A 21011-nucleotide genomic window follows, 5' to 3' on the forward strand; every position below is an offset into this window, starting at 1 on the left:
GGATATGATTGTTGAGAGTTCGATTGTTGTTGAGGGTTCCTAGGATATTGATAACCTTGATTGTTCTGAGATCCCTGATTGTTTTGATAGCTCTGATTGGGTTGAGATGGTCCTCCCTGAGTGGGTCCTTTGGACCATGAAAAGTTAGGGTGGTTTCTCCATCCTGGATTGTAGGTCTGTGAATAGGGGTTATGCTCTTGTTTTTGAAACATGGCATGTGCCTGTTCAAGCCTAGATTCCTGGACTGCAAGCAAATCGGGGCAATTTTGGAATTGATGGTTGGGATCGTTACAAGCGGCACATACAGACGAAGCGACATGTTCTCGGAGAGTAGTGGTGGAAGGTTTTGAATTTTTATGTAGTTCTAACTCTTCTAATCTCCTAACTATTGATCCATGTTTGCTCTTCCCTCGAAATCTGCTTCAATCCTAAAAGCCTTAGCTTCGGATGTAGTCTTTCTGGGTTCACGGATGGATTCCCACTGTTGCGTCTTTTCAGCTACTTCAATCAAGAAGTCCCAAGACGCATCAGCAGTTTTGTCTACGAATAGACCATTACACATTGACTCAACCGTTGTTCGGGTGGACACATCTAGACCTCATACAAAATTTGCACAAGTCTCCATTTTTCAAAACCATGATGGGGACATTGGAGCAATAATTCATTGAATCTCTCCAGGTATCTAGCTAAGGTCTCACCCTCTAATTGCACAAAGCTATTCAGACTTTGACGAATTGTCGCAGTCTTGTGATTCGGGAAAAACTTTTTGAAAAATCCTTTATGAGGTCATCCCATGTCATGATGGATTGAGGCTGTAAAGCATACAGCCAGGCCTTTGCCTTATCTTTCAGGGAGAAAGGAAAGAGCCTTAACTTTAGGGTTTCGTCGGACATTTGAGTGAAACGCAGAGTTCCACAAATTTCCTCGAATTCTCTCACGTGGTGGTAAGGGTTTTCATTCTCAACACCTCTAAAAATAGGGAGCATCTGTATTGTGCTTGATTTCAGCTCATAATGGCCATTAGCCTCGGGTAGCACAATACAAGAAGGTTGACTGGCTCTAGTTGGGTACATATAATCCTTGAGGGTACGGGGTTCTCCCATTGTTTCAGATTGGTCCGGTGTGTTTTCCTCAGAAGTTGTGGGTATGTCAATTGGGTCTATTTGATTTACTCTAACTAGTCTATTTGATTGGTCTCTAAAGGTTACAATCATATCCCACTCATGAAATAACAAGCCCACAGATAAGGGAGAAAACAGGGCCCATAAGGGTTTGGTTTTGAAAGGGTTAAGTGGAATTTGGTTTTAAGGAGTGGAATTTTGGTTTTAATAAGGGATTTTGTTTTTGGTTTAAAATTGGGCTTTGGAAAAGTTTTTGAACTAAACCTAGCATAAATTAGCACAACCCATAAAAGAAAATAAAAACAATAATAATAATTACAAGCCCATAAAAGAAAAATAAAAGAAAATAAAATAAAAAGAAAATAAAAATAAAAATAATTATTACAAGCCCAAATTAAAAATAAATTAATTATTACATACCCAAATTGAATATTTAATGAGGCCCAAGTGGGTTACTCATGGTTTTAGGCTTACTTGGTTAAGGAGGGAAGCCCAGTTAGGCTTTTGTTCCCTTTTAGTTGCACAGCCCAGTTGGGCTTTAGGATCGTCCTAAGCAGCTCTCTCTCAAGCCCAGCAGCAGTAGCAACGAAGCCCAGCTCACAGAAGACCACGAGCCCAGCAGCACTTGGCAAGCCCAGTTCAGTTGAAGTTGGTGAAGCCCAATTCAGAGAAGTACAAGCCCACCAGTAGAAGGCAGAGCCCAGCAGCTTCAGTTGGCAGCCCAGTTGCTTTGGCTTGGCAGCAGCAGTTGCTTTGGTTCACCAGCAGCAGCAACAGCAGCAGCAGCAGCAACTCAGTGGCACCAGTTCAGGAACTTCAGCTTCACTGCAGTTCCAACAACAACAGCAGCTTTGGCAGTAGCTTGGAAAGTGAACAAGATAGAAATGAGCACACACAACTCTGCAAGCACAGCAAGGCCACAACAGCTATGAAAACTTCAAAAATATGGCAGCCAGCTCCCCGGCAGCGGCGCCAAAAACTTGGTGTGAAAATGGGGAGCACACAAAACACTTGCAAGTATACAAGGCCAAATTTTATAGTATAGGGATGAGTAGGGGTTTGTCCACAGGGAGTGGGAGCATACAAGAAGTCTTCCTAGCTAAAGTTTACAGTGAGCTAAGGGCAGTAACTATGGTGACAGTGACAATGATCTAAAGTGGTAGTGAAACAAAGGCAACAGCCTAAGGCAAGGGTATTGAGCAATCAGTGACAGAAAAGGAGAAAGATGCAGAATTGTGTGAAGTTACTAAGGCAATTGAATCCACCTTGTGCCCTAATCAAGCAATGCAATCTAGGTTGAGTTGGAAATCCTATGCATACATCTAGAATGAGATGAAAATCAGCTTGCTCACTGATATGCCCCTAGCATTGACTGTCTTTTGACATCACAATCAATCACAGGCATGCCAGAGCACTGAGTACTTCCCATTGCTCAAGCAAACAGGCATTAAGAAAGCTACCCTAACCATGCATCATCTAACAGTGCACTAGGCTTCATCAGAGCCTTAGTTGCAGTGAATTAGCTCATGCTAGACATGAGTATAACAACAGCATTCATCCAACAAACTAAATTAAAATGCAACATGCATACAGGTTACACACAATCAACTGTTGCTAAAATAGAAATTGGAAAATGAAAATTGATTCAAAATATTGTTCACTGGCTAGCCCAGAGAGCTTTTCTACAACACCCATAACATCAATTTATAGTTTGTTACAACACCCTAAATTTCTACAAACCCTAAATTGAAAATCCCCAAATTTGCAAACCCTAATTTTTAAATTCCAAATTAAACTCACTGATTTCTGAATTTGTATCCCCTGTGCTCGACCCCTGCCCTGTTGATGTTCCCTCTGCTCCTCCTCAGCTCGAACTGCTCCCAATTGCGTCTACTGATGCCCTAGATTTTCTCTTTCTTATCTGTAGCACCTAGGGTTGATGCTAAGAACAAGAAAGGGAAATACTAGGGAGATGGATGATGGTGAAGGCTCTGATTTGGTCGAGAGAATGGAGATGGTGAAGCTCGAGGTGGTGATGGAAGAGATGGTGGTGGCAGTGAAGTTGCAGGCGGTATGGTGGTGGAGAAGAAGTTTTGGGGAAAGAAAATGATTTGGGAAGAAGAGGGTGTTTGGCTTGAGGTCGATGGGTTCGATGGCTAAGGTGTTGAGCGGGTTCATCAAACTTTGATGTCTAGCGAGGAGACGCGTTGGATGTGAAGATGGTTGGTAGATCTAACGGTGGTATGAGAGATGAATCACTTCGACCGTTGGATTGTGAAATACAACAAAGTTAACGGCGAAGATCGAGGTTAGGTGTTGTAGTGTTAAGCGGAAGTATCGAGATTTGATGAGCAGGCAAAGAAGCGACCGTAGGATCTAAATGTGATCTAATCTGAAGGCTTGGAATTTAGGTACTATGGTGTTTTGCAGGGACTTCAGATTTTGATGAACGATGAAGAAGCGACCATTGGATGATGAGATGGATCCGATCTAACGGCTGAGAATGGAGGCGGGTATGGATATAGAAAATGGGTTTGGGTAAGGGTTTTGGGCCTTGGGTATGCCAAGCCCATATCTTCTTTAAGAACAATTCTTCCTTCTTGAGCCCATTCCTAGCTTTTTGGACGTGCGCTCCATTATTTGCGGCTTCCTTGCGTAATTTCTTCCGGCCTTTCACTACTCTTCAGCTCTTTTCCGCTCCGCAAGTCATCCAGACTTTATTTATTACCTAAAAATGCAAAATTAAGTAAGAAAAATATTTATTCTTGAAAACAATGAAAATACAGAATATGGGATAAAATGTAGAATTACTGCACAAAAGATGAGTTAAATGCCAAGAAAAAGGGATAAATATATACATTATTTGGCACTCATCAGTACTGGCTTCATAGGATGATGAATCAACCATGTAGCGCCCAGATGCTCGAGTGAGCAAATACCAAAGTCTCTTGAAGATCAGTTGGTAAAAGAATGATTAAATGATGGTTTAATCATTTGTTAAACTAATACTCGTCTGAGCCTTAGTTGATGAAACCTAATTATGAAAAGGTGAGGGACCGAACAAGGGATCATGAAACCGGCCCTGGTGGGACCGTATGACGATCATTTAATGAAGTTCCAAATTGTTGGAAGGGTTTGAACCTAATATGGACAAATTAGGTCAAATGATGAAAGTATGTGTGATCGGCCTCTTGCAATCCAAAGAGCCAACCTTGGTCGGTCAAGGTAATATGCTCGTGTCACCAAAGTGTTCGTGTCTCAGTCCTGAGAATCTTGATATTTTCTGGCGTGCATTTGAGCATTCATTTGAGAAAATATGAAGAAATCAAAGTTTTTGTTGAAACTGAGGAAACTTCATAAGATGAAGGAAATAATAATAATAAAATGAAAGAATCATGAAGTGCGGGACCGTCTATGGCCAAGGCATGGCCGGTCGGCCATTAAGCCTGGTCTCATGGCACTTTTTCTAATTTTATATTATTTTCATGATTTTAAGGAAATATCATGAAATCAAGGGGTTTGTTGAAACTAAGAAGTTTTCCTTGAAGTGAAGGAGTTTCCATGAAATGAAAGAAACAAATAATAATAATAATAAAAAATAAGAGTTGTGGGACCGGCCGACTAGGGCATGGCCGGCTAAGGCCTGGTCCCATGAGCTTTCCCTAAAATTATGTATTATTTTCATGATTTGAAGGAAATATCATGAAATTAAGGAGTTTTCATGAGATGAAGGAAATAATAATAATAAAATAATAAGGAATGCAAGGTGTGGGACCGTCCAAACCTAGGGCATGACCGGCCGGCTAGTAAGCTTGGTCCCGTTACACCTTTCTTAATTATTTATTATTTCCTTGATGTGAAGGAAACACCATGAAATTGAGGAGTTTCCTTGAAACGAAGGAATTTTGTTCGAATGAGGGAATTTTCATGAGATCAAGGAAAAATAGTAAAATATGATAAAATAGAGAATTGGGCGTAGGACTGGGACTGGCCGCGGTACGAGCGGTCGGCTGGTGGGTCCAGTCCCCTAGCGCCCTGATTAATATTTTATTATTTATTATTTTTCTTCCTATTTTGCATAGGTTTATCGTTCCTTCGTATTTTGGAATGCTCGTTCGTGCATTCAGGTGCTCGTTAGTGCATTATTGTTGATTACACTTGCACCATTTTAGTCGGGGCTTACTCTATAGTGGCTCAGATGCCTGTACGTTCAATATTTATCACTAAACCATGGATTTCTGCAGGAAAGAACCATGAATTGAAGTGATAAAATATTATAAAGAATCGCAAAATATTTTTAAATATTCAGTTAACAATTAAAAATAATTAATTGATGGCTCTATACTAGCAGGCGTGTTGTCTAGGAGCATTAATTATTTGAGAATTAAGAGATATGAGATTGTTGAAGCGTCATATTCATTTTATATAGTCAGGGAAAACATTGTTGCATTCTGAAGATGTTGTCGCTCTATACTAGCAGGCAAGCTGTCTAGGAGCCGTCCAATCGTTCGATTCTATATAGAAGTAATTACTGAAGTTGCTTACTATTTATGAGATATGGTGTTGCCTCAACTGAGAGACAACACATCCACATATGCTCTGAGAGACAATATACTCAGTCAGAGGTTCTTGCGGCATGAGCTTTCATGCTTTGAGAGACATGAGCCTCAATACTCATCTGATCAGGAGCATGTATAATTATGGTTTTACAATTTTAGCCTTTGTTGAAATTCCACCATCTACAGTACTGTGTTTTGACCAAAAGAATAAATTTACAGCTAGCTACGATGTTTGGATCTGGACCTGCGTAGTAGGCTTAATACTCTTGAATCCTATTCATTGGACGTAGATATTTCACCCTTTGGGATCTTTTTCCCCACTAACCTAAATTTACTTTTTTAATTTGTTTTACAAACATATAACACAATTACAAGCAACTTACAATGACTCGTCATATCTTGTATGACAACACAACACAGTTAAAACAACTTTACAATGACTCGTTGTATCTCGATTAAAGGCATGAGATTATATTTAATTATATCAACAACTCTAAAAATACCTTGAATTTGCCTTTTTGTTTAGAGTTTTTGTTTCATCTAATGGCTAAATCGAATTCATCTGACAAAATTATAAACGACTATGATCTCTGGTTGGATCGTATTTCGTAAGCTTTTCAACAACTGCACCGGTCCTTAAGGTTTCCTAGTCTTTATGACAGAGGTGCTGGTTCTGGATTGTTGATGTATGCTAAGATCGTATCACTTCGAAATCCAAACCATTTTACCTTCAGTAGAAAAGAAGTCGATAAGAAAATTAAAAGTAGATATAAAAGCAGCAGAACATGATATTCTAAAGTGAGATTTTTTTTTAATAGTTGGATATTTTTATCTGTTTTCAATTTGTTTTATTTTTTATTTTTTTCTAATTAGTCATCATGTCTTTGTTTATATGATTAGAAGGAATTGATGTATGGTGTTATGGACATAGAAGCACATTACAAAGGTACTTACGATACTACACTCTACCATTTTTCTGTTGTCTTATGTATGAAACGTTTCATTTTTTTTAATTGACTCCTCCAACTTTATTCCAGAAACAGAGAGTGCCAACTAAGGTTATCGATTTTCTTCTTGTCCAGAGACTACCCAATTCAGCAAGGTTCGCTTCACTATCTCACTCTAAAATGTGGCTTGGCATATTTATTTTGTTCTGTTATATGGATGTGAAATGCTATACCCGCCATACCCTTATATAACTAGGTTTAAAGGTAAACATTTAAGGTAAATTATTTGTATTTATTTCGGCTCTTTTCTTGCCAGAAGATTGGGTTTTGTACTTTTACAATATGAAATCTCTGTTTTAAGTTGGTGCTTGATCTTTGATGTACCCAATCTATTTGTAATCTAACTTTGAATTTAATCAAAGAGATCGTGTTTATCATAAAAGAAAAGAAAATATATATTTGAGGTAAATTTTCTGAAGACAATTATTTGTGATTCCAGCAGTGTAAGCATTATATACGCATATAGTGCTGATCTCTATGCTTCCTAGTGAAGCTTTGAGTAAGCTGTCTAAGCCATTTTAAGTAGCCTCCCTCACACATATTCTAATACCATGCCTTTCTAAAATCTCTTCCAAGTATATTTCTCATATTATGTTGCTTGTTGTTTACACCTTCATCGAGGGTAATATGGAGATATTTTGACAAGCTGGTGTATGTAATTAAAGAAATGTCCGATGAATAAGGTCGAACTGTTCATTTTATCATGCTATCCCTGGCTCTTGTGGTTGTGGGCAGATATCCTAGTGTTTATAATCAATGATTTTCTTTTAGTCATATCCTAGTCTTATTGACAATGCTCTGTGCGAAAGGTTTCAGATTTTACATCCATCCTGGATATAATTGTGCAGAGATTCAAAGGAAAAGATAGTTACCAGGGTAAAGCATAACCGAATAGCTAGACTAAATAAATTCTAAGGCAGAAGCAGAAGGAAAAAAGGTGAGCAAACTTTCAAAAGAAATCAACAGGTAAGGTTATGCTTCATCTTTATCTGTAGCACTATTTTGTAGGAAGAGTATCTTGAAAATTTTAGTGACAATGGCTGATATAATAAAAAAAAATTGAAGAGAAGGATGAGGAGAAATGAAAAAAAACATGACATAAATGTTTTTTCTAAGCAACAAATACTTAACATCTAGGGAAACACAAGTAATTATCCTTAAAAATAATGCGTAGTAGAGTATGTTTTCCTGCATCATGGTAGGATCAGACCTTACTTGCCATTCATGTACTTGTGTGGTTGTTGTAGGCTACTTCAAACATTAAACTGGCACTGTTATGACCTAAGAAAAACTTACATAGTTTTTCACTGGACCAATACAATATTTTTTTTTCATTTCACATTTCTCAATCCTCTATTACGGTTACAGCTGATTTTCATGGATGCATGTACCTCAGAGCTTTCTTACTCTCGGTGTCAGTAAATAACAAACCTAGTTCTGACATATTAATTTTTACACCTTTTACACTTACTGACATGTCTGTACAACTTTGGTCTTCCCAATCAGCACAGTTTCTAACAGTAGAATATTTATAGCATACGTGGTGGCGTGGCCACATAATCAATCAGTAGAACATGATTTCTCTATTTCTAATATAATTTGTGTACACCTTGTGTGATAAAATCGCTAGTTCCACTTGTGCCAAACTTGCATCTAATGTCCTCTGTGTTGATGTTCCAGATTCGCATTGCTACTTGGACCCCAAGGATCAGGAGAACAACTTTTTTGCAAACACTTGCTGGGGTGCTTGATAGAAGTTCACAGATTTGAAGTCATTGCAAGAAACATTCTAATTTATTATGTAGGCTTCTCCGATAAAATTGGAGGAGTTGCAGGAGGAATACAATGCTCTAGAGAAGAAATTGAAGGACGATATTAAAACACTTTAATACAACTACGTCCCAAAATACCAAAAGCTATATACAGAAAGGCATTCAATCGTCAACGGTGATGCAAATTTTTTAAAAATTCCAAGTTTTTGGCTCGATATTGTACTGGCAAATGCATTTCTAAATTCGGAGGTAACATTTATCGTATCTGCTAATACATTATTGTTTAAGATTAAGACATGTTTAATTTATTTGTTCTTTTTATTTTTTGATTCCGATTTCTGATAATGACCATTTTGGGCTGGTAAATCTCACTAACATTTCAAATACACAAACAGATAAAGGTTTTCGGCTTCACTTTTGTTTTCGAGAAAAATCCTACTTCATCAACGGTGAACTTAAAGTGGAACTCATGGAGAACGGTGATAGAGTGGTAGAGATTGAAGGGTGAGTTTTGTTATGCTAGTTGGTGGTTTTTTCCTTCTATTTGTCGTTAGATTTGTTTGTTTTTTTTCTTCTGTTTATTTACTGGCCAAATTAGGGTACACAAAAAAGTCTAAAATCACTTTTTTTCGGTTGTATCATTTATTTTTCATTTTTCTAATTTTTTTCTCTATAACTTTTTTTCTTAAAACTTTATTTAACATTTTTTGTTTACCTTTCTGAACACTTTATTTTGAGTCTTTCAAAACTTTTTTCTCCTAATTTTCAATTTTAATAAAAGAAATTTTAATTAACCATGCGATTATTGAAAAATTCATCAATCATCCTAAATATAAACCATACCGACTTTACAAATTTTTTTTAGAAAACTATTCAAAAGTTGTCATAGTCTCTTATTTCAACCATGACGACTTTTGCGATAATCTTTTCTTTTCAATACCAAAGAAAGATAGTTTTATTGATTACACGGTTATGCCTTCCTTGAGGCATAAAGCTAGCCAGGAGGGAACACTAGATAACCACTCCTTTTGTTTTTTGTGATAATCTTCATTGTGTGACAAAAATACCCCGACGACGCTAGAACAATCGTCAGGATCATTATCTTAGGACCCTGCAGTTCTTTCTGCATTAATTTTAATTAGAATGGATCAAGTGTTTTTCATCATAGTAGTAATAGACCATGGTTCTAGATTCTAACCATGACGACTTTTTATAATTTTTTCCAAAATCTTATGATTGAAAGATTGTGAGGGTTTGGTTTTTCAACCATGACGAATTTTCAACATTCTTCATGGTCAACAACATTACCATGCCGAGACCAGGAAAATCGTCATGTTTGATATCTTAGGACCATGATGACCAATAGATGAAAAAAACTTACAAAATAAATAATAAACAAAAGTTATAGAAAAACGAAAACGGTTTAATTTAAAAAAAATGATTCTGCTAAGAAAATAAGATCAATCATGATTAAGTAAGGTTAGTTCCAATTAAGCAAGGAAAGATTTGTTATTACAAAAAATACATGATAAGGGGTTCGGATTCTACTTCGGAATCACCAGATTTTGGTTTATTCACTAGCCCCTAATAATTTTTGTATACCTTTATTCGCCCAATATTTTTTATTTATGAATGGTGGACTGGCAAAATAGCTGGGTATGTTCTAGGCGTATATATGGTACCTGTAGTTGGAAAGAGGAAAATCCATTTTTGTGTAAAACTAATGTTGATTTTGGAGTGTGTAAGCAGGAGTTTTGACATCATTATGCAGTGATACAATCCAATGGGAACATAAGAAGAATTTGACCAAAGTGCCTCTCCAAAACCAATATATAAAACCTCCTCTACAACTCTGAAGCAAAAAAATGTATTACATTGTTAATCCAGAGAAGAAACCCGTAGAGGATGTTTCAAGTAAAGATAGGAAATATGACAAGATCGAGTATTTGGATATCTTTTTCAGTCTATTTGATGGAATAAATCTTCCCAATGATTATGTGCTCGACCAAGAGTTACTAGAGAAAATGAATCGGCAAATGACTCAATATTATGACATTCCGTAAGTTAATTTCCATCACTTTTTTTTTCTGTTTTTCAAATCATTTACATGTTTATTTTATTTTTGTAACTTTTTCACTTACTCATATGACCAAAACAGAAGAAGGAAGCCAACAAAACTGCCACCGTGTTGGCCATGAAAACCAATGCATTAGAAACCTCTATGGGCTATCTTCCTAGTTATTTATTTGAAACCTTGCAATGGACAAAAATTAGTTTTGAGCTTGATAGGAAAGGCTAATCAGATATACTAGCTTGTTTATATTTGATTTCATTTTCGAATCAACAAAATAAAGTAGCCTTTAACTGGTTTTAATGATTTTATGTAAATAAAGACAATCCGTGATGAAATCATTCCACAGTCATGGTTCACTAGTGGAGCTGTTCGTGGAGAAGCTACGTGTGTTAAATCTCTAAAAATCCTTCAGCTGTGTCGTTTAATAGTTTAGCCAATAACAGAAATTTTGCATATGTTTCAGTTTTTGTTCTTTGCTTAGGATTCCATTGAAAAATAAGTAGAAAATTTTACTCGGAATCGAACTCTAACATTGCATATAGTTGGCCAAAATCTAGGGGTTTTCTAGTAGAAAATTAATCAAAGGCCCTATTACTCCAAAAAACCATCTTATAGAAAACCAAGAAAACAAATGTACTTTGATATGTAGTAGTACATTACAGGTTGAGAAGAGAAATTAATTTAGTTCCGAAGAAAGAAGAAAGGGAAGAAAAAGTAAATAACCCAACTATAATATTGATCATAAATCACTGAATTGATACAAAAAAAAAAATCTTTATTTTGGTCTAGAATTTATAATTACACCAAAATGAATTGTTTTTAAACATAATCACTCACAAAGAAACCCCATGGATTGGGGTTGATAGATCTGTAATATAACAGTACAAAACATTTGCTGTAACAAATCCATAGGAAAATGTTTGCTATGGCATAAGTCATATGCGTACCCAATAAACATCTCTACCCTGGTAACAACTACGGCTCTTGTGTAGAGTCTTGCTATTTTTGGAGTGTAAACTGCATTAAGAACCAGCTATGCGTAAGCACTAAGGCGTACCACATTGAAAAGAATTTTTTTTTTGTCTGTAAGCTTCCATTGATTACAAGACTATAAAACTGTTACATTTTGTTTATACGAGATACTTTTAAGGGACATTTTGATTTTGGGTCCCATAAAATGGTATACCTTTGCATTTGGAGCCTAACTTTGTCCAGCTTTGAGTTTGGGTCCCGGTTAAAGATTGACTATTCTCGACCATCCAACAATCAGTTAAATATGAGATATTTTAACAAAAATAAAACGTTTTCGTTAGTCATTTCACTGTCTTGGATAACTTGGTAGAGTTAGTAAATAAATAAAAAGTAATATTTTCGTTAAAATAACCCATATTTAACTGATTGTTGGATGGTCAAGAATAGTCAACCTTTGACTGGGACCCAAACTCAAAGCTGGACAAAGTTAGGCTCCAAATGCAAAGGTATACCATTTTATGGGACCCAAAGTCAAAATATCCCTACTTTTAATAACCAATTCATTCTAAAAACATCTCGACTTATGATGTAACTAAAATAATTTGCGAACTCTTCAAGTTAGTCTCAACAATTTGTATGTGTGTGTTTGTGACATTATTGTGCTGGTAATATATAGGCTAAATGTATGAAACTGGGAAAAAAATTCCAGTAGGTAAAATTGAAGATTGGAAAGCATCATGAGGACAGTTGTAATGAGTTATATGCAAAGGTACGTATTCTCTTCTAAACAATTTGATCTATAAAAGCAACGGGTTATTCTGAAACAATTATTCTTGAATTTTAATGATAGAGGGGTGAATATACTGAACAAGTTACTCCATTTTGGTTGGATGCAATGTGTGCCAATGACCTTGCTAAAAATGTAAGTGATACTCTTAGCAACATGGGTTTATTTCCAAAAGTTTGGCTCTAATTTGTTTCTCTATTCAGATCCAAGAACGTGATTTTCATGTTCTCGAGTATCTCCATGATATCAGATGTGTCAAGACCCCCAATAGTTTCAAATTGGAATTCAAATTCATAAAAAATCCTTACTTCGTTAATTCTCTTCTTAAAAAAACTCATTATTTGGTGGATATGGCTGAACACGCTTTCAGAAATGTAGAAGGGGCACAAATCAATTGGAGAGAAGGAAAAGATGTGACCACCAAAATCATTGACAAGGTATAAAAACCAAAAAACAAAAACACTTGGTAGAGAGAACACCAAATAATTTGCCAATAAGAAGGGTACACGACTTATGATTTCTTCAATAATAATCCTTGAGTAATTATATTTCAAATTTGGTTACAGGGCTAGGCTGATATGAGCGATATTAACGTCTCTATTAAATTAACTGTGAAGTTGCAAGCAAGTACAATGTTTTTTAACCGAAAGAATAAATTTACAGCTAGCTACGACATTTGGCTATGAACCTGCGTTGTAGGCTTAATACTCTTGAATCCTATTTGCCGGACGTAGATATTTCACCCTTTGGGTTCTTTTTTCCCACTAACCTAAATTTACTTTGTTAATTTGTTTCACAAATATATAGCACAATTACAAACAACTTACAATGACTCGTCGTATCTCGTATGACAGCACACCACAGTTAAAAAAAACTTTACAATGACTCGTTGTATCTCGATTAAAGGCATGAGATTAGATTTAGTTATATTATATATCACAACTCTAAAAATACCTTGAATCTTCATTTATGTTTAGGGTTTTGTTTTCATTTAACGGCTAAACCGAATTCAACTGACAGAATTATAAACGGCTATGATCTCTGTTTGGATCGTATTTCGTAAGATTTTCAACAACTGCACCGGTCTTTTCCTATTCTTTACTGCAGAAGCGCTGGTTCTGGATTGTTGATGTATGCTAAGATCGTATCATTTAGAAATCCCAACCAGTTTATCTTCAGTATAAAACAAGTCGATAAGAAAATTGAAAGTAGATTTGAAATCAACGGGACATGAAATCCTAAAGTGAGATTATTTTTTTAATAGTTGGATAGTTTTTCTGTTTTCAATTTGTTTTCTTGTTTTTTTTTCTAATTAGTCATCATGTCTTTGCTTATTTGACTAGAAGTAATTGACATCTGGTTTTATGTATATGGAAGCACATTACAAAGGTACTTATGATACTACACTCTACAATTTTTCCGTTGTCTTATGTATGGAACGTATCATTTTTTTAATCGACTCCTCCAATTTTATTCCAGAAACAGAGAGTGTCAACTAAGGTTATCGATTTTCTTCTTGTCCCGGAGACTACCCAATTCAACAAGGTTTGCTTCACTATCTCACTCTAAAATGTGGCTTTAATTTATTCTGTTATATGGTTGTGAAATGCTATACTCACCGGACCTTTATGTAACTAGATTTAAAGGTAATTATTTGAGGTAAGTTATTTGTATTTAGTCGTTCTCCTCTATTCCGAATTCCAGAAGATTGGGTTTTGTACTTTCACTTTACAATATGAAATCTCTGTTTTAGGTTGGTGCTTGATCTTTGATGTACCCAATCTCTTTGTAATCTAACTTTGAATTTAATCAAAGAGATCCTGTTTATCAAAAAGAAAATATATATTCCCTCCGTCCCACTATTAAGTGATCTATTTAATTTTATAGTTTGTCCCACTAATAAGTGACATATACCACTAAACAAGGAGATATTTCTAAAATTATCCTTTTAATTAATTATAAAAAATATATGAAATATGCATAATTTGATAGGCATATTTATATTCGTTAGTAGGTGTTTTAAAATGCTTTTCAACGGTGTGAAGTTTGCGAATATCCGTGGAGTAAACTGATGAGGAGGATGAGGAGAAATGAGAAAAAAAATATGACAGAAATGTTTTGTTCCAAGCAACAAAGACTTAACATCTAAGGGAAACAAAAGTAATTATCCTTAAAAATAATGCGTAGTATATTTTGTTTTCTTACATCCTGATAGGATCAGACCTTACTTGTCATTCATGTACTTGTGCATGGTTGTTGTAGGCTGCTTCGAACACTAAACTGGCGTTGTTATGACCTAAGAAAACCTTACATAGGTTCTCACTGGACAAATACTATGTTTTTGCATTTCACAATTCTCTGTTACGGCTACAGCTGATTGTCATGGATGCATGTACCTCATCGCTTTCTTACTCTCGACGTCAGTAAATACCAAACCTAGTTTCGACATATTAATTTGTACACCTTTTAAACTTACTGACATGTCTGTACAACTTTGGTCTTCCCAATCAGCACAATTTTTACAGTAGAATACTTGTGGCATACGTGGTGACGTGGCCACATAATCAATCAGTAGAACATGGTTTCTCTATTTTTAATACAATTTGTGTACACCTTGTGTGATAAAATTGCTAGTTCCACTTGTGCAAAACTTGCATCTATTGTCCTCAGTGCTGATGTTCCACATTCACATTGTTACTTGGACCCCCAGGAGCACTTGTTGGGGTTCTTGATAGAAATTCACAAATTTGAAGGTATTGCAAGAAACATCCTGATTTATCATGGAGGCTTCTCTGGTAAAATTGGAGGAGTTTTAGGAGGAATACAATGCTCTAGAGAAGAAATTGAAGGATGATATTAAAACACTTGAAGATAACTACGTCCCAGAATATTAAAAACTTTATACAGAAAGGCATTCAATTGTCAACGGTGATGCAGATTTTCCAAAAATTCCAAGTTTTTGGCTCGATGCTATACTGGCAAGTGCATTTCTAAATTCTGAGGTGACATTTATTGTATCGGCTAATACATTATTGTTTAGGATTAAGACGAGTTTAGTTTTTTTCTTTTCTTTTTATTCAGATTTCTGAAAATGACCATTATGGGCTGGTAAATCTCACTAACATTCCAAGTACACAAACATATTTTTTTTCGAGAAAACTGCTGCTTCATCAACAACGAACTTAAAGTGGAAATCATAGAGAACAGTGATGGAATAATAGGGATTCAAGGGTAAGTTTTTGTTATGCTAGTTGGTAGTTTTTTCCTTTTCTTTGTCATTAGATTTGTATTCTTTTTTTTATTTACTAGCCAAATTAGGGTACAAAAAAGTCTAAACCCTCTTTTTTTGGTTGTATCATTTAACATATTTTTTTGTTTTTTTCTGACTGATTTTCTAATTATTCTTTCTTAAAACTTTATTTAATATTTTTTTTTACCTTTTTGAACACTTTATTTTGAGTATTTCAGAAAGCTTATTTATCTTTTTTTTCCTAATTTTTCAGTTTTTATAAACGAAATTTTAATTAACCATGTGATTGTTGAAAAGTTTGTCATCATCCTAAATATAAACAACGCCGACTTTACAATTTTCTTCTAGAAAACTATTCAAAAGTTGTCTTAGTCTTTTATTTCAACCATGGCGACTTTTATCCATCTGTGTGTGTGTTTGTGAAAAAGAATCAAATGCCCTATTACTCCAAAAAATCATCTTTTAAGAAACCAAAGAAACACATATATTTTGAATTGTTGTAGTACATTACATGCTGAGAAGAAAGAATAATGCAGTCCCGAGAAAAAAAGAAAAAAACAAAGGGGAGAAAAACAAATAACCCAGTTATAATATATAATTGACCATAAATCACTGAATTAATAAAAAAAGAAAAAAAATTTATTTTGGTATAGAATTTCTAAACTACAAAAAAATGAATTGTTTGTAAACATAATCATTCAAAGAGATACCCCGTGGATTGGGGTTGATAGATCTGTAATATAACAGTACAACACATTTGTTGTAACAAATCCACAGGAAAATGTTTGTTATGGCATAACTCGTATGCCTGGCCAATGAATATCTCTACCATAGTAACAATTACGGCTCTTGTGTAGAGTCTTGCTATTTTGGAGTGTAAACGGCATTGAAAACCAGTTATACGTAAGCACAGGCGTACCGCATTGAAAATCATTTTTCTGTCTGTAAGCTTTCATTGTTTGCAAGAGTAGAAAACCGTTCCATTTTGTTTATATGAGATAATTTTAATAACCATTCCATTCTAAAAGCATCTCGACAATGATGTAACTAAAATAATTTGCGAACTCTTCAAGTTAGTCTCAGCAATATGTATGTGTGTGTTTGTGACATTATTGTGCTGGTAATATGTAGGATAAACATATGAAAATGGAAAAATAATTCCATTAAATTGAAGCTTGAAAAGGATCATGAGGAAAGTTGTAATGAGTTATATGCAAAGGTACATATTCTCTTCTAAACACTTTGAACTATAAAAGCAACTGGTTATTCTGAAACAATTATTTTTGAATTTTAATGACAAATTGGTGAATATACTGAACAAGTTACTCCATTTTGGTTGGATACAATGTGGGCCAACGATGACCTTGCTGAAAATGTAAGTGATACTCTTAGCAGCATGGGTTTATTTCCAAAGTTTGGCTCTAATTTGTTTCTTTATTCAAATCCAAGAACGTGATTTTCCTGTTTTCGAGTATCTCTACGATATCAGATGTGTCAATACCCCCAAGAGTTTCACATTGGAATTCAAATTCGCAAAAAATCCTTACTTCGTTAATTCTCTTCTTACAAAAAACCCATTATTTGGTGGATGGGGCTGAACACGCTTTTCAGAGATGTAGAAGGGACACAAATCAATTGGAGAGAAGGCAAAGCTGTGACCACCAAAATCGTTGAAAAGGTCAAAAAAAAAAGTCGAAGATTAGGAAAATTGTCTGGTGTCGGAGTTTTCTTATCCTTTTTATTCTACCCTTTTATTACCAAAAAACAAATATTGACAGCGGAAATCAAACAACAATACATAGTAACAAAACCAAACTGGAGAATAAAAAAGAAAAACGAAAACACTTGGTAGAGAGAACACCAAATAATTTGCCAATAAGAAAGGTACACGACTCGTACTTTTATCAATAATAATCCTTGAGTAATTAGATTTCAAATTTAGGTGACAGGGCTACGCTGATGTGAGAGATATTAATGTATTCATTAAACAAATTGTGAAGTTGCAAGCAAGTAACATGTGCTTTGACCGAAAGAATAAATTTACAGCTAGCTACGATATATGGCTCTGGACCTGCGTTGTAGACTTAATGCTCTTGAATCCTATTCGTCGGACGTAGATATTTCACCCTTTGGATTATTTTTTTCCCACCAACCAAAATTTACTTTGTTAATTTTTTTCAAAAATATATAGTAAAATTACAAACAACTTACAATGACTCGTCGTATCTCGTATGACAGCACATCATACTTAAAAACAACTTTACAATGACTCATTGTATCTCGATTAAAGGCATGAGATTAGATTTAATTATACGATTTACCACAACTCTAAAAATATCTTGAATCTTCCTTTCTGTTTAGGGTTTTTCTTTCATCTAACGGCTAAACCGGATTCAAATGGAAAAAATTATAAACGGTTATGATTTATGGTTGGATCGTATTTCGTAAGATTTTCAACAACTGCACCGGTCTTCAAGCTTTCCTGGTCTTTATTGCAGAAGCGCTGGTTCTGGATTATTGATGTATGCTAAGATCGTATCACTTAGAAATTCCAACCAGTTTATATTCAATATAAAGGAAGTTGATAAGAAAATTGAAAGTAGATTTGAAAGCAGTAGAATATGAAATCCTAAAGTGAGATTATTTTTTAATAGTTGGATAGTTTATTTGTTTTCAATTTTTTAAATTTTTTTTTTCTTTTTTCTAATTAGTCATCATGTCTTTGCTTATTTGATTAGAAGGAATTGACATCTGGTGTTATGGAAATAGAAGCACATTACAAAGATACTTATGATACTACGTAAACTTTAACATTTTTCCGCTGTCTTATGTATGGAACATATAAAAAAATAAGTTTAATCGACTCCTCCAACTTTATTCCACAAACAGAGAGTGCCAATTAAGGTTATCGATTTTCTTCTTGTCCCGGAGACTACCCAATTCAGCAAGGTTTGCTTCACTATCTCACTCTAAAATGTGGTTTCGCATATTTAATTTCTTTTGTTATATGGCTATGAAATGCTATACCCGTCGGACTTTTATATAACTAGATTTAAAGTTAAATATTTGACGCAAATTATTTTTATTTAGTCGTTCTCCTCTATTCCGTCTCTTTTCTTGCCAGAAGATTGGGTTTTGTACTTTTACAATATAAAATCTCAATTTTAAGTTGGTGCTTGATCTTTGATGTACCCAATCTCTTTGCAATCTAACTTTGAATTTAATCAAAGAGATCCTGTTTAAATATATATATATATATATTTGAAGTAAATTTTCAGAAGACAACTATTTGTAATTCCTGCAATGTAAGCATTATGTACGCATCTAGTGCTGATCTCTGTGCTTCCTAGTAAAGATTTGAGTAAGCTGTCTAAGCCATTTTAAGCAGCCTCCCTCACACATCTTCTAATACCATGTCTTTCTAAAATCTCTTTCAAGTATATTTCTCATATTATATTGCTTGTTTTTGGTACATATTTTAAGCAGCCTCCCTCACACAGAAAGGCATTCAATCGTCAACGGTGATGCAAACTTTTCAAAAATTCCAAGTTTTTGGCTTGATGTTGTACTGGAAAATGCATTAACATTTATTGTATCGGCTAATATATTATTTTTTAGGATTAAGAAATGTTAAATTTATTTGTTCTTTTTATTTTTTGATTCAGATTTCTGAAAATGACCATTTTGGGCTGGTAAATCTCACTAACACTTCAAATACACAAACGGATAAGGGTTTTCAACTTCACTTTTTTTTTTTTCGAGAAAACCCCTACTTCATCAACAGTGAACTTAAAGTGGAAATCATGGAGAACGGTGATGGAGTGATAGGGATTCAAGGGTAAGTTTTTGTTATGCTAGTTGGTGGTCTTTTCCTTTTGTTTGTCATTAGATTATTATTTTTTATTTACCGGCCAGATTAGGGTACACAAAAAAGTCTAAAACCTCTTTCTTTGGTTGTATTATTTATTTGTGATTTTCGAATTTTTTTTCTCTGGAATTTTTTTTTTACAAAACTTTATTTAACATCTTTTGTTTACCTTTTTGAACACTTTATTTTAAGTCTTTCAAAAAACTTATTTATTTTTTTCTCCTAATTTTCAATTTTTATAAATGGAATTTTAATTATCCATGTGATTATTGAAATATTCGTCATCATCCTAAATATAAACAATACCGACTTTAGAGATTTTTATTAATTACACAGTTATGTCTTCTCGAAGGCATAAAGCTAGCCAGGAGGGAATACTAGATAACCACTTCTTCTTCTTTTGTGATAATCATCATTATGTGACAAAAATACCCTGAAGACACTAGAACAATTATCGGGGTCGTTATCTTAGGACCCTACAATTATTTTTGTATTAATTTTAACTAAAATGGATCAAGTGTTTTTCATAATAGTAATCATGGACCATGTTCCTAAATTCTAACCATGACGATTTTTTATAAATTTTTTCCCAGAATCTTAAGATTGTAAAATTGTGAGGGTCTTGACCATGACGACTTTTCAACATTTGTCATGGTCAACAACAATACCATGCCGAGACCAGGAAAATCATCATGTTCGATATCTTAGGACCATGATGACCGTTAAATGAAAAAAAGTTACAAAAAAATAATAAACAAAAATTATAGAAAAACGAAAAAAGTTTTTTCTTTTTTTTTTAAAAAAACTGATTCTCCTAAGAAAGTAAGACCAATCATAATTAAGTAAGCTTATTCATAATTAAGTAAGGGGAGATTTTCTATTACAAAAAATACATGATAAGGGATTCGGAATCTACTTTAGAATGACCGGATTTTGGTTTATTCACTAGCCCCTAATAGTTTTTGTATACCTTTATTCGCCAAAATATTTTTTATTTATGAATGATGGACTGGCAAAGTAGTTAGGTATGTTCTAGGCGTATATATGATACCTGTAGTTAGTAAGGGGAAAACTCGTTTTTGTATAAAACTAATGTTGATTTTGGAGTGTAACCAAGAGTTTAAACATTATTATGCAGTGATAGAATCCAGTGGGAACATAAAAAGAATTCAACCAAAGGGCCTATCCAAAACCAATATATACAACCTCCTACACAATTCTTAAGCAAAAACATGTATTACATCGTTAATGCAGAGAAGAAACCCATAAAGGATATTTCAAGTAAATATAGAAAATATGACAAGATCGAATATCTGGATAGCTTTTTCAGTCTATTTGATGGAATAAATCTTCTCAATGATGATGTATCTAACCAAGAGTTAAGGAAGCCAACAAGGCTGCCACCATATTGGCCATGGAAACCAATGCATTAGCAAATGATAGGTGCCAAATATTGCATTATTCTTTATCATTTTATTGGCACTTATCCCATTTTGCATACCATTAATTCTCTTTTAGTAATGAATTCTGTATTTTACTCTCCTCAAGGATAAATACTTAATATTATTTAATTTTGTATTTTTAGGTTCTAAATAAAGACT

Source organism: Papaver somniferum, chromosome 10, assembly GCF_003573695.1.
Source record: "Papaver somniferum cultivar HN1 chromosome 10, ASM357369v1, whole genome shotgun sequence".
Taxonomy (NCBI): domain Eukaryota; kingdom Viridiplantae; phylum Streptophyta; class Magnoliopsida; order Ranunculales; family Papaveraceae; genus Papaver; species Papaver somniferum.